Source organism: Schistocerca gregaria, chromosome 1 (genome assembly GCF_023897955.1).
Source record: "Schistocerca gregaria isolate iqSchGreg1 chromosome 1, iqSchGreg1.2, whole genome shotgun sequence".
Classification (NCBI taxonomy): domain Eukaryota; kingdom Metazoa; phylum Arthropoda; class Insecta; order Orthoptera; family Acrididae; genus Schistocerca; species Schistocerca gregaria.
Window position 1 is genome coordinate 444,841,685 of NC_064920.1, and position 14,280 is coordinate 444,855,964.

Sequence of the window (14,280 nt, forward strand, 5' to 3'; positions counted from 1 at the left end):
ATTTCTGTCATTGCTTCATGGGCGTGTAATTGAACAGCAGGGACGAAAGACTACATCCCTGTCTTACATCCATTTTAAACCGTGCTCTCCGTTCATGGTCTTAAACTCTTACTTTGCCCTTTTGGTTCTCGTACACGTTTTCTATTATCCAGCTTGCCCTTATTTTTCTCAGGATTTCAGACATTTTGAACCATTTTATATTTTTGAACGCTTTTCCAAGTAGACAGATTCTATAAGCGTGTTTTGATTTTTCTTGCTTCCATTATCAACCGCAATGTCAGATCTGCATCTGTGGTGAATTTACCTTTCGTAAAGCAAAACTAATCGTCGTCCAACATATCCTCTGTTATCTTTTCCGTTCTTCAGTATGTTAATCATGTCAGAAATTTGGATGCATGAGATGTTAAGCTGCTTGTGTGATAATTCTCTCACTTGTCGGTTCTTGCAATCTTTGGAATTGTGTGGACGATGTTTCTCCGGAAGTCTGGTAGTATATGGCCTGCCTCATACGTTCTACACACCAATATGAATAATCGTTTTGTTGCCACTTCCCCTAATTATTTTATAAATTCCGATAATATGTTATATATTTCTTCTGCGTTGTTCGATTTCAAGTCTTCCAAAGCTCTTATAAATTCTGGTTCTAATACTGGTTCCTCTATTTCTTACCTACTAACTCTTGTTTCTTCTTCTATCACGTCATCAGATAAGTCCTTCTGCTCATAGAGGCTCTCTCCTCTGCGTTTAACAGTGGAATTTCTATTGCACTCCTAATGTTATCGCCCTTGTAGTTATTTTCAACGAAGCTTCTTTTGCCTTTTCTATACGCTCAGTCAGTCATCCCATCATTTTTTCGGATTCTTCACACTTTTTATGTACCCACTTCTTGTTATCTTCCCTGCACTTTCTATTTATTTCATTCTTAAGTAATTTGAATTTCTGTGTTCATGAACTTCCCTGAACATTTTTGTACTTCCGTATTTCGTCAAAGAACTGAAGTATTTAATCAATTACCCATTGTTTCTTCGCAGTTACGTTCCTAATAGCTACGTTTTTCTCTCCAACTCTTGTAATTGTCCTTTCTGGAGATGTCCTTTCGTCTTCAACTGAACTGCCTGCTAAGCTATACTTTATCGCAGTATGTATAGCCTCGGAGAACTTCAAGTGTCTCTCTTTTTTCCTTAGTACTTTTGTATCCAACTTTTTTCAGCATTCTTTCTTCCTGCTGACCTCTTAAGCTTCAGCCTACTCTTCATCATTCCCGAACTGTGACCTGAGTCTATATCTGCCCCTGAATACACCTTAAAATCCGTATCTATTTCGTAACCTCTCCCTCGCTAACTGATATCTTGCTGAATCTTCCGGCCTTTTCCAGGTATACCTTCTCCTCTTGCGATTCAAGAACAGAGTATTCGCTGTTACCTTCTGAAATTTATTTGTCGCGGTGAGTGACCGCGAGGTTTGAGGCGTTGTGTCACGGACTGCGCGTCTTTTCCCACCGGAGGTTCGAGTCCTCCCTCGGGCATGGATGTAGGTGTCGTCCTTTGCATAAGTTAGTAAGTTAGTTTAAGTAGTTTAAGTAGTGTATAAGTCTAGGATACGATGACCTCAGCTGTTTGGTCCCTAAGGAACTCACAAACATTTGAACGTTTGAAATTTATTTTAGAATTCAGTTATTGTTTCTCTCCTTTCATTCTCAGTACCAAGCCCATATTCTACCGTAACGCTTTCTTCTACTCTTTCTCCTATAGTAGAATTCCAATCATCCGCGATGATTTGATTTTCGTCTTCCCTTATGGATTGAATTACCCGTTCTATATCCTCATATACTTTCTCTATCTCTTCATCTTCAGCTTGCGATGTCGGCATGCATTGCTGTCGGTGTTGGCTTGCAGTTGATTCTGATGAGAACAACCCTGTTACTGTACTCTTCACAGTAACACAATCTCAGTCCTGCCTCCCTATTCATAACGAATCAACTCTCGCTATTCCACTTTCTACCACTGCTGACATTACCCAACACTAGTCTGACCAGAAATTCTTATGTTCTTTCCATTTCACTTCACTGTTATCAACTATATCTACATTGAGAATTAGTGTTTCCCTTTTCAGACTTTATAGCTTCCCTACCACGTTCAAACTTGTGACTTTCCATACTCCGATACGTAGAACGTTATCTTTCATTCGATATTCAATATTTTTCTCATGGTTACGTCGTCTTTGGCAGTTCCCTCCCACAGATCCGAATGGGGGACTATTCCAGAATCTTTTGCCAATGAATATCATCATGACAATTTCAGTTACAGGCCACATGTCCTGTGGATACAAGCTAAGCGTCTTTAATGCAGTGGGTTCCACTGCCTTTTGCATCTACATGCCTTTGGTCATTGCTGGTTTGGCCGCCTTTTAGGGGCAGTCTCCCTGAATCTCTGTCCGCTCCTCCACTCTCTTTGACAAATGCGTTGGCTGAATGAGGGTGACTTCGTATGCCAGAAGTCTTTGGCCGCCATTGCTGGTGATTTTTATTCAAAATTTAAGCAGCGGCGGGAGTTCAAACTGGGGACCAAGAACGATATGATTAATAATTAAAGAATTTACATTTAGACCACTGGTGCAATCCTGCCATATTATACTTGAGCTTCTGAGATTTCACACTACAACTGGTAGAATGTTACCTTTTCGTTGGTTATTCAATTTTTTTTCTCAAGGTTACCTCCCCTTTGGCAGTTTCTCTCAGAGATAGGTTCAAATGTTTCAAATGGCTCTGAGCACTATGGGACTTAACATCTGAGATCATCAGTCCCCTAGAACTTAGAACTACTTAAACATAACTAACTTAAGGACATCACACACATCCATGCCCGAGGCAGGATTCGAACCTGCGACCGTAGCAGTCACGCGGTTCAAGACTGTAGCGCCTAGAACCGCTCGGCCACAATGGCCGGCTCAGAGAAAGGACTTGGGGACTGTTACGTATCAAGAAAGTAAAGGAACAGGAAAGTGGGATTTTCTAAGTTCGAAAGTGAAATTTTCTAAGCTCGAACAGAACGGTATTGCTCAAGCTTACGGACCTATCAACGCGAGATTGCAGCTAGGCGTAAATATTTTTACATGGTTCGTTAGTCACTGGAGTACGGCGTCAACACTGCTGTGTGTGAGTATGAATGAGCTTAGCGAAAAGTTGTTAGACAAGTGAAGACAAACCTGTGTCCATTACTCTCGGAACATTATGTAGGGAAACGCTGAGCAGGATGCGACAAAGCATATTAGGGGTTTGACAAAGCAGTTAAGACACTGAAAGAAAATGTAGTAAACGGAAGACTGCTGACAACTCGTAAAGAGCAGAACAGATTCGGTCCAAGTGAAAGAAGTCAAAAAGAATAGCCTCTCCTCGACGTTGCCTCACTAGGCTACAGTGTGTCGATCAGTAGGATCGGTGGCGTTCATGTCATTAGCATTCGTTTCACTGACTTTTGTATTGTGTCATCTTGTGTATGAGATTGTTCCTTCATCAATCATAAATCTGCTTCCTTACATAATTACCACTGATCTTTAGCCGTCGATGACAGCCTCCATTACTAGCCTGCAATGAAGGGTAGGCCTGGAGTCTACCAACACCGTTCCAACCTGGGGCAGGACATTTTTCTAACTTCCAGTATCGCTTGGAGCAGATTGTCTCCTGAACCAGGGGTCAGGATTAGCATTCAACACGACCTCACAGCATCGGACATCTAGTCCATCTGATGGGACAAGCGACAGAGTACTGCTAGACTGGCGTGTGAGAGATAACTCACACGCGCCATAGTCACCGCCATCTCCGTCCCAGCCTCCAAAAGGGCGTACCTTCCACACCACGGGCAGCAACCCGCTTATCAAAAGTCGCTGGCTGGCGCAAAGGGCTGACTGAAGCGAACTGTGGCATCGTGAGCCAGCCGCTGCGTTCAGCAGATTCTTCGTCGACTTCTTAAGCCACCATCCACTGCCAAAAATACGGCAAAGAACTGTATACAGTGAAATAAATGAAGTGATATTTAATTCTGTTTTAGTGCACCTAGCGATTCCAGATAGATTCTTTGGTCTTTATCCTAGCAAAACAGAAGAGTTTTCCAACCAGGAGTGATGGCGACCCCTACAAATTGGATGTCACACGTGTTCCAGTCCAGCACCAATATAAATCTGACGATGACAGTTTCTGAACCACTTCCGATCCGGAACACCAGCGTTCACAACAGTCTGAAAACGAAACGTTATTACTTGTTTTCATAGGTATCAGGATAGGGTTTGAAGGCTGCAGAGTTAATTTCTGTAGGCCTAGTCAACCAGATGATTTATCTTAATTTATGGGTAATAGTCTGTAAAGCATGTGTTGTTCTGACGTGATGTAAGACTTGTAATTTAATGGGTCCTAGTGAACTATTAAATTACAATTTAGTGGGTCATAGCGCACTATGTGGCACAAACCTAAATTATCCTATATGGAGGTCCCCCAACTGCCTAAGAGTGGGCGTCCCACGATGCAAGACAAACCTGATGAAATGGGATATCCTTCCAGAGAGCGCAGACACCTATAGTGATTGCGGGACTGAAGAAGATGAAAGCCACCTACTTGTATGTCCTTTCCTGGACAACCCGTGCACAATAGAAGATGTTTACGAAGGAAATGACAAAACTATCGCAGCTGCTATTTTTTCGAAATGCTGACTGGACATGAAAATGAATGAATGAACGCACATTATGGTAAATTTGTACCTGTGACACGTACTACATATAGACGATATGAGCACACAGATGACAATTGCTTAAAGTGTCTTTGGACAAATAATAGGCATGTGGATTAGGTGTATTTGTTTTGATTCGTTACTGCACTTATTGAATTAGTATCTAGAAATGATAATAGTTTGTTCACATAATAAACAAAGGGGGAAAGTTAATTGCACAAACGTGCTGTAGACGCTCTTATGGATCAAGTCTCCAAATGGTTAGAGGACAGTAAACATTAAAAAGCCCTTAATGAACAGCTAAGTCAGCAGTTACATGCTTTATTTTCAGAACAGCAGCCACAATCAGTTTTGAATGAAGTTACAATTTCAGCAAATGTTCTCCCTTCATCCAGTAACCGATCAGCTGTGAATATCATAATCCCCCTCTCTGGGGTAACATAATAAGAGGTTAATGTGTTTCGCATAAGGCCGAGTTAACTACCTGCTCAGATAAAACATATTTACATATGACCAAGTTACGTATCCCGGGTGAGGTTAAGACCTATATTTCATACCATGAAGTTATTAATAGGGAAAAATCGCAGAATTATCAAACCTTTAACAGCAAAGGCATAAAAAAACAAAACAGTGCAAGTTTTTTCTGGGAGAATCTCAACAGCTTGACACAGAAAGCAAATGAAACAGTTTATTTGTTTTCTGACAAGATACGTAAGGTAAATGCACAGATGTATGAGTTGAGACAGAAGCCAGATGCAGATAAGGTCGTGATCAGACAGGCAGAGAATAGGGAATTAGACATTTTCCTGAGAGGAATTCCCCACTTTGGGAGCGAATATAAAACCCTGATAATTTACCCGCAGCACTTCATGTTGCCACTCACTTGCAAGAAAGAGACACTGCTACAAAAACGTGCATTTCGTGGAAGGTAAGGTCTGGTAAGGAACATTACTGTTGTGTTAGCAGAGATGTTTGAAAGCACAGTGTAGCCAATTACATTGCTATTGTTGCCAACGCTTAGGGCTCAGGCTCAGAACTGTGAATCTACAAAGCAGATAAAATTCAGAAAAGGAAACAGTTACAGTGCAACGTCAGTGTACCTTCCGTTCACAGAAAACTGCAGTATTGTAGAAACATATGCAGAGACGGATTGTTGCTTGATATCTTCGCTGAATAAGAAATGGTACAAATTTCTGTTGGATCATAGGACACATGTATCAGTTTTGCTTCTGGACGTTGTAGAGAAGAGGAGACTGAAAACCATGATTGTGTAAATCAAATAACAGTTAACGGTCAAATGGCGGAAATTTCTTCAAGGGAATATGGGAAAAAATGTTTTCGCGAACAAATGGGAGTGTTGCCAACTGTGGGGCAGGGATTTTTGACGGTACTTGGATTAGACAGTGTGGTTGGGCATCATGCTGAAATCGACCTTTGGCGATCTTTGAGTACAACAGTTGTAATTGTTTCTATGTCAGAAGGTACAACCATATCTAAGGTAGTACCAAATAAATTGTGAATAAGGGCATTAAAAGCTGGTTTTCATGAGAGAGTACCAGCAGTTACAGGAAAGCTAATTTGGGTCACAGAAGACCACGATATATCACAGCAAGGATGAAGTCGTCTCTGGATTTCAGCTACAAATGAATGTAGAGGGAATTAAATCCCAAAAGTTCGAGACTGACCAGTTAAACTTCATCTTGCCACCTGAGACTCCGCATTTCACCGCTTGTCCATTTATGGTATGCACATGGGCATATTAGTAGCTTTCTTTTATTTCTTTTTAAGTCATCCCTGCGAAGAACATGCCGTTTTCCCATGTCAAGTGTCCATAAAATTTTCCTAAGTGTGTTTTTATGTCAAGCACGTTTTATATCATTTCTATTTAACAATAGCCTTTAATATAAGAGGTGATAATTCTCTTTTATAGAGCGTAGTGAAATTGACGTCTTTCGGTAGATAGAGTATAAGGGCGATGAAAGGCTGAAACTGACATCTAGCGAGGTTCTGTTCTGAAATATTGTATCACTTCTTTGGGATGCCACTCGCGTATTTTAATATAGCCACACGAGAAGACTACATGATCTTAATACAACACCTTCTGATACAGCAAAGTACATGAACAAACACAATGTTTACGAAAATGTATGTGCCACTGTTTGTGGCACATGTCTGTGCCTCATGACTACCGGAGTGAATATTTTAATAGTGAATACTGGAAAACACATCCTGCCACAGACATCATGACTGTACATCTCGATTGCCTAATACAGAGTGACGAACAGCCCGAAACAATTCGCGCCCCATACCATAAAAGGCGTGACGCGAACGCTTCCGAAGTGCTTCGTCTACAATTTCGACAGTCTTGTTTTTGATTCAAATTGTTTTTAATAATTCTAAAATGATTGATTGATAGTCAGCTGTTGAGAGATATTTATATTAAAAAGTGAAGTCATTCGAATGAGTAGTTTAACTAATAATAATAACTATACTTTAACGTTTTGGCGTCCTTGCTCCGAACACAGCAGCCAATCACAGAGCAGTAGCATTATGCAGGCGATCTTTCTCACAGGATTGGTACCGAATCTAACATCTGTCACAGGTACCTCACACCACATTTCGTCATCTTTATACTTCTTGCATCTCCACTGCTCTGGGAATAGCTTCTTGGAGCCTAATATGATGGCTGACTAAGAGATTAGATCCTCACTTCCCTGTAATTTCAGCTTAATAGCGCTATAGCATCTCAGTGAAGCCATGACGTGGTGGTACCATCTGCTTTAAGAAGGACACCTTTAGAATACATCAGGTAGGAGTTCTTTAGAGAACTTTCGCGGTATGTGATGAGTTTGTATATCTCCAATTATAACCCTCACGTGCTCTGTTTTCCTGTTACGAACAGACACCAGGGAACATACTAGATAACACAACAGCTTGCTGGTAAAAATTGTTGGCCGACTGAAGGTATACCTGGGCGATGTCTCCCGTCCTCATTTTCGCAGGGTCAGAGCGCCGGCTGCACATTGGTCCCCCAGCGGCCGGAAAGCCGCGGCGCTGATGGGACGCGGCGCCGGCCCAACCAGCTCGATGATTATCGCGGCGCTCCGGAATCTGTTCCATTGTGCCGGCGCGGCCGTTTAATTACATTAGGCACGGGGCGGCCGGCGAGGAGGCTGCGTCAGCGGCACGCGCACGGCCTGTGTCGTAATTAGCTGCGACCTAGCAGGGCTACCCCACGGGCTCTGCTGCTGTCGTCTGCTGGGAAATTGTCGCGCTGACTGGACTCCCCAGTGTCTCCGGCTCCATTTCTGCACCCTGCGGCCTGGACCAAACGTTCACTGTGCCCAAGAAGGAAAATGTTAGTGCGGTCTTTTAGAGATTTCCAATTCATTCAAGATTTGTTGCTCCAACAACGCATATGGAGTAGATGAAATGAGTACATTCTTAGATCAATAGCACATGAGGTTCTGAGGTTCTAGGTATTGACATTTGCTAAAATGCCAATATTAGTACTGGTGTAGTCTCCATGGGTGGCAATGCCACCACTGACTTTGGCATCTGTTCGATCACGCAGATGGCCATACTGCCCTGGGACATGTTATTCCTCGCTTGTCTGTTCACAGAGGTTGAAACGTCCCCTTAGAAAAATTAGTAAATTACTGTGCTGGTAAACCCCTTACGTTATTTGATTTTCAAATAGCTGAGCAAAACTGAACGTGCTCAGACATTTCTCTCTCTACTTATTCTGATCATCACTAAGCTCACATACAATATTTTAGCGCAACGCAATCTGACTTTTAATAATCCCTACAAAAGAATGGCCCTTACTTACAATGACCTATACCTTTCATGAATCACTTACCTCACAAAAATCTTCACTACTCGAACTACCGCAGTACAGCGAGGGCCACTACAGCCAGATAAATAAAAGATTCAAACTACTGAAGGCACTAACTACTGATAGGCATAGTTAGCAAATGAAAGATCTTGATAAAGAACAAACAATGTATTTACCTTAATAGTGTTCAAAAGTCACAATATATATTTCAGTTCAGGACATCCAGTCTTACAAATTTACTGTCTCTGATGGACAGACGTTCAGATCATCCGCCATCTCTCTCCCCACATCCACCATTGCTGGCGGCTCACCTCCAACTGCGCAACGCTACGCGCTGTCAACAGCCAACTGCCCAACACTACAATAGCGACTATTTCAACAATGCCCACCAGCCACAGACTACAGACAGCACAGCCAGTGATTTTCACACAGAGCTCTACGTGGCGTTACCAATATAAAAAACCTAAAAAGCCTACTTACAAGATATTGGTTGATGAGTCGCACGAGTCACTTCTGGCCCCATCATATCCCACATGCGCTCTATTGGACACAAGTCCGAGATCGTGCTGGCCAGATCGTGCACGTCTTGCGGAGCACGTTGAGTTTCACAGGCAGTTTGTGAGCAAGCGGAACAATACATCACCTTCCTGTTGCAACAATGGTTCAAATGGCACTGGGCACTATGGGACTTAACATCTTAGGTCATCAGTCCCCTAGAACTTAGAACTACTTAAACCTAACTAACCTAAGGACATCACACAACACCCAGCCATCACGAGGTAGAGAAAATCCCTGATCCCGCCGGGAATCGAACCCGGGAACCCGGGCGTGTTGCAACAATGGCAAAAGACCTTGTCTAACAACATTTTGCATGTACGGAGCGCTAATTAGCGTCTATTTCCCTCCAGAAACACCAAAGGTGAACGAGAATTAGAGCTTACTGTACCCCAGACCATATGGCCTGGTGCGTTGGCCGTGTGGTAACTTTCTGTGGGACCAAATTGCAGATGTCACTAGACGTACACACTGCTTAAGTTAACTTACGCTAAGGACAACGCACACACCCATGCCCTAGGGAGGATTCGAATCTCCGTTAGGGGGAGCCGCGTGAACCATGTCAAGGCGCCTTAGACCACTCGGCTACCGCGTGAGGCGCGGGCCAGTATGTCTTGGACGAATTCACTTTACGAGACAGTACTCACTAGGTCAACATCGTACATGTAAACGACCTTAACTTGTGTGCAGGCAGAATCTGCTTCATCACTGAAGACCACAGCGCCCCACACCATCTTCTGAGTGATCCTCTCACGGCACCGGTCGAGACGTGCACAGCGATGCTGACTCGTGACTGGAAGACGGAGTAGAGGCGTGTGTGCCCTTGGTCCAACGGTTAGTAACTGGTTCTCAACAGTTCATGTTGACACGTCTGGGCTCACAAGATCTCTTATGCGATCTTCGGTAACTGTACGGTCTGTCATTGCTTCCCTTACAATACGATGATCCTGGGAGGCGTCTGTGCTGTGTGCACGTCCAGAACCTCGTCTACAGGTGAGAGAACGTTCACTTGACTGATATCAGCATCATTGCACAACTGACGCAGCACATCCAACTTGTGTGGCAATGCTCCGAAAGGACCATTCTGTCATTCGGCAGGCTGCAATTTGACCTCTTTCAGATTCGCTGACTAAACTGTTGGAAGTACGATGACGTCTGCTTGGCGTAGTTGCGTACTTGCTTCACACGTCTGAACCAAGCCGAGTACTGTGCCTCTGAGAATTCTGTATTACAGTGCACACACACACACACACACACACACACATACAATACACGGCGCTCTGGTAGCTACGCCATTACACTGCTGGTGGACGACGTTGAAACCATTGTCAGTGCATTTGCTATCCCGCAGGTGGCATACGCAAACATCAGATAAAATTGATGTCCTTATTAAGGTGTACTGAAGATGCTAAACCAGTTCTGTGTCTCTACATTTGGAGCGGCAACTTCCGCAATAGTGTTCTCTGTTATTTCAGATGCTTAGCTCTAGCTGCATCTCTCTGCGTTTCGTTTTACCCATGTCTGCAGTAGACATTCCTGACGTTCAACACGAAGAGAAGTTACTCACCAGTCTTTGACCACGGGGCGAGTGATGATAAGTTCCACATTAGTAGACCTTAATTATTCCTTAATTATAATTATATTAAAAAGAAATTTCAGAACCTGTTAGATGACGAACAGTTAGGGCTCAGGAACGGTAAATGTACCAGACAAGCCTCTCCGACGTTTTACTGGGTACTAGAAGCAATAATGAAGATAGATACACAAAAATGAAGAAAAGACAATCTTCAATGCCGCAAGTAGTTTTTAATTCCAAGTGTAAGCCACAGGAAAAGACATGTAGTATACAGTCTGTAAAAGTACAAATGGGAGGTACTCAGATAGGAAGCACATAAGAAAGAGATGCAGTCTTCCGGCACTACCGTTCTATCTATAAATTGAAGGAACATTTTCATCACCTTCATGAGATTAGGGGTCGTATTCGCCTGTTCCGGTCTCTGTCATTCATTCATCCATCTCTAACGAGGTTTACCTAGTTCTCTCTTTCCACTCGGGCCATAATTCATTGTCTTCTTTGGTAACCTAGATCTCATCATTCTGTCAACATGATCCTTCCATTTCATTCTATTCTCTTTTACCCTCCCATCAACTGAAAAGATTTTCAAATCTGATCTTATCGTTACTCATCTTATTTTTTTCATTTTATTACAGCCCTTTACATCTACTAACTGTATCTCTGTATACATGATTTTTCTCTTTTTGTTATGGTCCATTTTCGAAGAAAGAATTGCAGAAATAAAAATTCGGTTCAGGAGTTGGATTAAATGTCAGGATGGAAAGATATCAATAATAAGGTTCAGTGATGACATTGCTATCTTCATTGAAAATTAATAAGAATTAGAGGACATGTTGGACGGAATGAACAGAGTAACGAGGACAAAATATGGAATACAGATAAATCAAAGGGAGATGAGAACAGTGAGGTGTAGCAGAAATGAGATTAGTGACAAAGTGAATTTCAAAATTGGAGGACCGGGAAGTTGAGAATGTCTCGCCAAAAGAAGTCTACTAATAACAAACATCGGCCTTAATCTGAGAAAGAAATTTCTGTGATTGCAGTCTAACCTCGAAAAGACGTAACAGAGGCAGAAAATCACACATGCAAACTTCACCAGCATATTCATGGAAACAAATGCACTTGAGCATGAGAAGAAATTCTCGAAACGCCTTGTGCTAAGCAGCAAAATATGAGTAAGAGGAGCAATTTTTATTATTTAAACCAGGAACATTTCCGGTCTGTAGATAAAATGTTTAAGGTAGTGAAGCAGTAGAATTCAAACACGAACGGGGTACTGTTTGTTGTCATTCAGAGTATTGCGAGGGGAGGTGGCGACGCTGGCATGGGACGGAGCTGTTGCATACGAAGGCGCCAACGTGGGTTCTCGAACATCCTAGAAGGCTGATGTAGAGATACACTTCCAGTGAAAAGAAAAATGAAACCTGATTTAAGGTTGGGTACAGAGTACTGCACTTGTCCGTGTCAACAAAGTGAGAAGACACAAAATTGTGAAGCAATGACGGAAATAAAAAAAAGGTTCAGGAGTGGAATTAAAATTCAAAGTGAAAGGATATCAATTATACCGTCCGCTGATAACATTGCTATCCTGAATGAAAGTGAAGAAGAATTTCATGATCTGCTGAATATAATGAACAGTCTAATGAGTAAAGAATATGGATTGAGATAAATCGAAGAAACACGAAAGTAATGAGAAGTAGCAGGAATGTGAACAGCGAGAAACTTAAGATGGAGGTTGATGATCACGAAGTAGGTGGAGCTAAGGAAGTCTCGTACCTAGGCACTAAAATAACCAATGACTGACGGAGCAAGGAGGACATCAAAAGCAGACTAACAATGGCAAAAGGGGCATCGCTGACCAAGAGAAGTCTACTAGTATCAAACTTAGGCCTTAATCTGAGAATGTACGTATGGAGCACAGCGTTGAATGGCACTAAATCGTAGACTGTGGGAAAGCCGGAACAGAAGAGAATCGAAGGATTTGAGATGTGGTAATGCAGAATATTTTGAAAATTAGGTGGACTGATTAGGTAAGGAATGAGGTGGTTTTGGCAGAATTGGAGAGGGAAGCAATATATAGAAAACACTGACAAGGAGGAGAGTCAGGATGATAGGACATCTGTTAAGACACCCGGTAATGACTTCTATGGTGCGACAGGGAGCTGTAGATGGCAGAAATTGTAGAGGAAGCAATAGATTGGAATACATCCAGCAAATAACTGAGGACGTAGGTTGCAAGTGCTACTCTGAGATGAAGACGTTGGCACAGGAGAGGAATTCGTGGCGGGCCGCATCAAACCAGTCAGAAGACTGATGCCTCAGAAAATAAATAAATAAAATAAATTCTGAAATATCGAGACATACCAAGATCGCTTGTAAATCTAATTGCTGGTTGCCAGTTTCGACACTGGTAGTAAAACGTTTTACAAGCGATCTTGCCGTATCTGACACTTCAGAATATGAAATAGAAGTTTAATCGATACTGCCAAGGAAAATACGTAAAATCGCGTAGAAAGTGACTTCTGAATAGTGAAACGTATGTTTGATATTTATGGTGACAACGCTTCCAGGCTTAGTCGTGATTAGTCAGTGATGAACAAAGCTTACTCTGCGCTACTGCGCCTTTGCTTTTTGATCGTAGTCCACGCTGAGTCGATGCGTTCTTCGATGTGACACGCTGCAATAGAGGTTGCTCGACACGACGCTTACTGGTGCGACACTCGACTGTTTGTGTCGTATCGCGAGCTGAATCCGGTATCGTATTGCATATCATATCGACCCAGTGTGAGCCGTCATAAGAAGAGCAACGCTAGCTTCCTTGCCGTGACTTATTCTCAGAGCTGTTGAAGTAATAGATGCTGGCCGTACGACTGTGACTGTATGTGTAAACATGATAGAAGTGGAGATCTTTTGTTGAACAGTGCAAACAGTGTTTCAATAGAATGAGAAAATAGGAGACGAGATAATGGCAAAAGTAAAGCTGTGAGGACGGGGCGAGAGTCGTGTTTGGGTGGCTCAGATGGTAGAGCACTTTCCCGCGAAAGGCAAAGGTCCCGAGTTCGAGTCTCTGTCCGGCACGCAGTTTTAATCTGCCAGGAAGTTTCAGTGTTTCAATACTTTATCATTTGATTAGCTGAGACTGTGTGTCAGAATGTTTTAAACTGTTGTGTTCTGCCTTTCGGTAGGTCTGGTCATGGGGGAGCCTCGTCAGAGAGTTCCACCGCATGAGCGTCTAGCGAAGTGATTCCAGTGGTGGTTTCCCATGACCGCGAGGGATTAACCGAGCGGTCTCAGGCGCTGCAGTGATGGACTGTGCGGCTGGTCCCGGCGGAGGTTCGAGTCCTCCCTCGGGCATGGGTTTGTGTGCTTGTCTTGAGGATAATTTAATGCTTGTCTGTGTCTTCAGGTTTCCATGGGTTTCGCAATTTCGTCGAGAATACTATTGCTTTTAGTGACTCCTATGATGGCTCCTTGAATTCCAGTGATACACACATATCGCTTTGATCGAACTATGATACTTATCTATACCAACTTAACAGGAAGACACAGGACCTCAATAATATGTCTATGTTGGCAGTCGATTTTGGTATTTA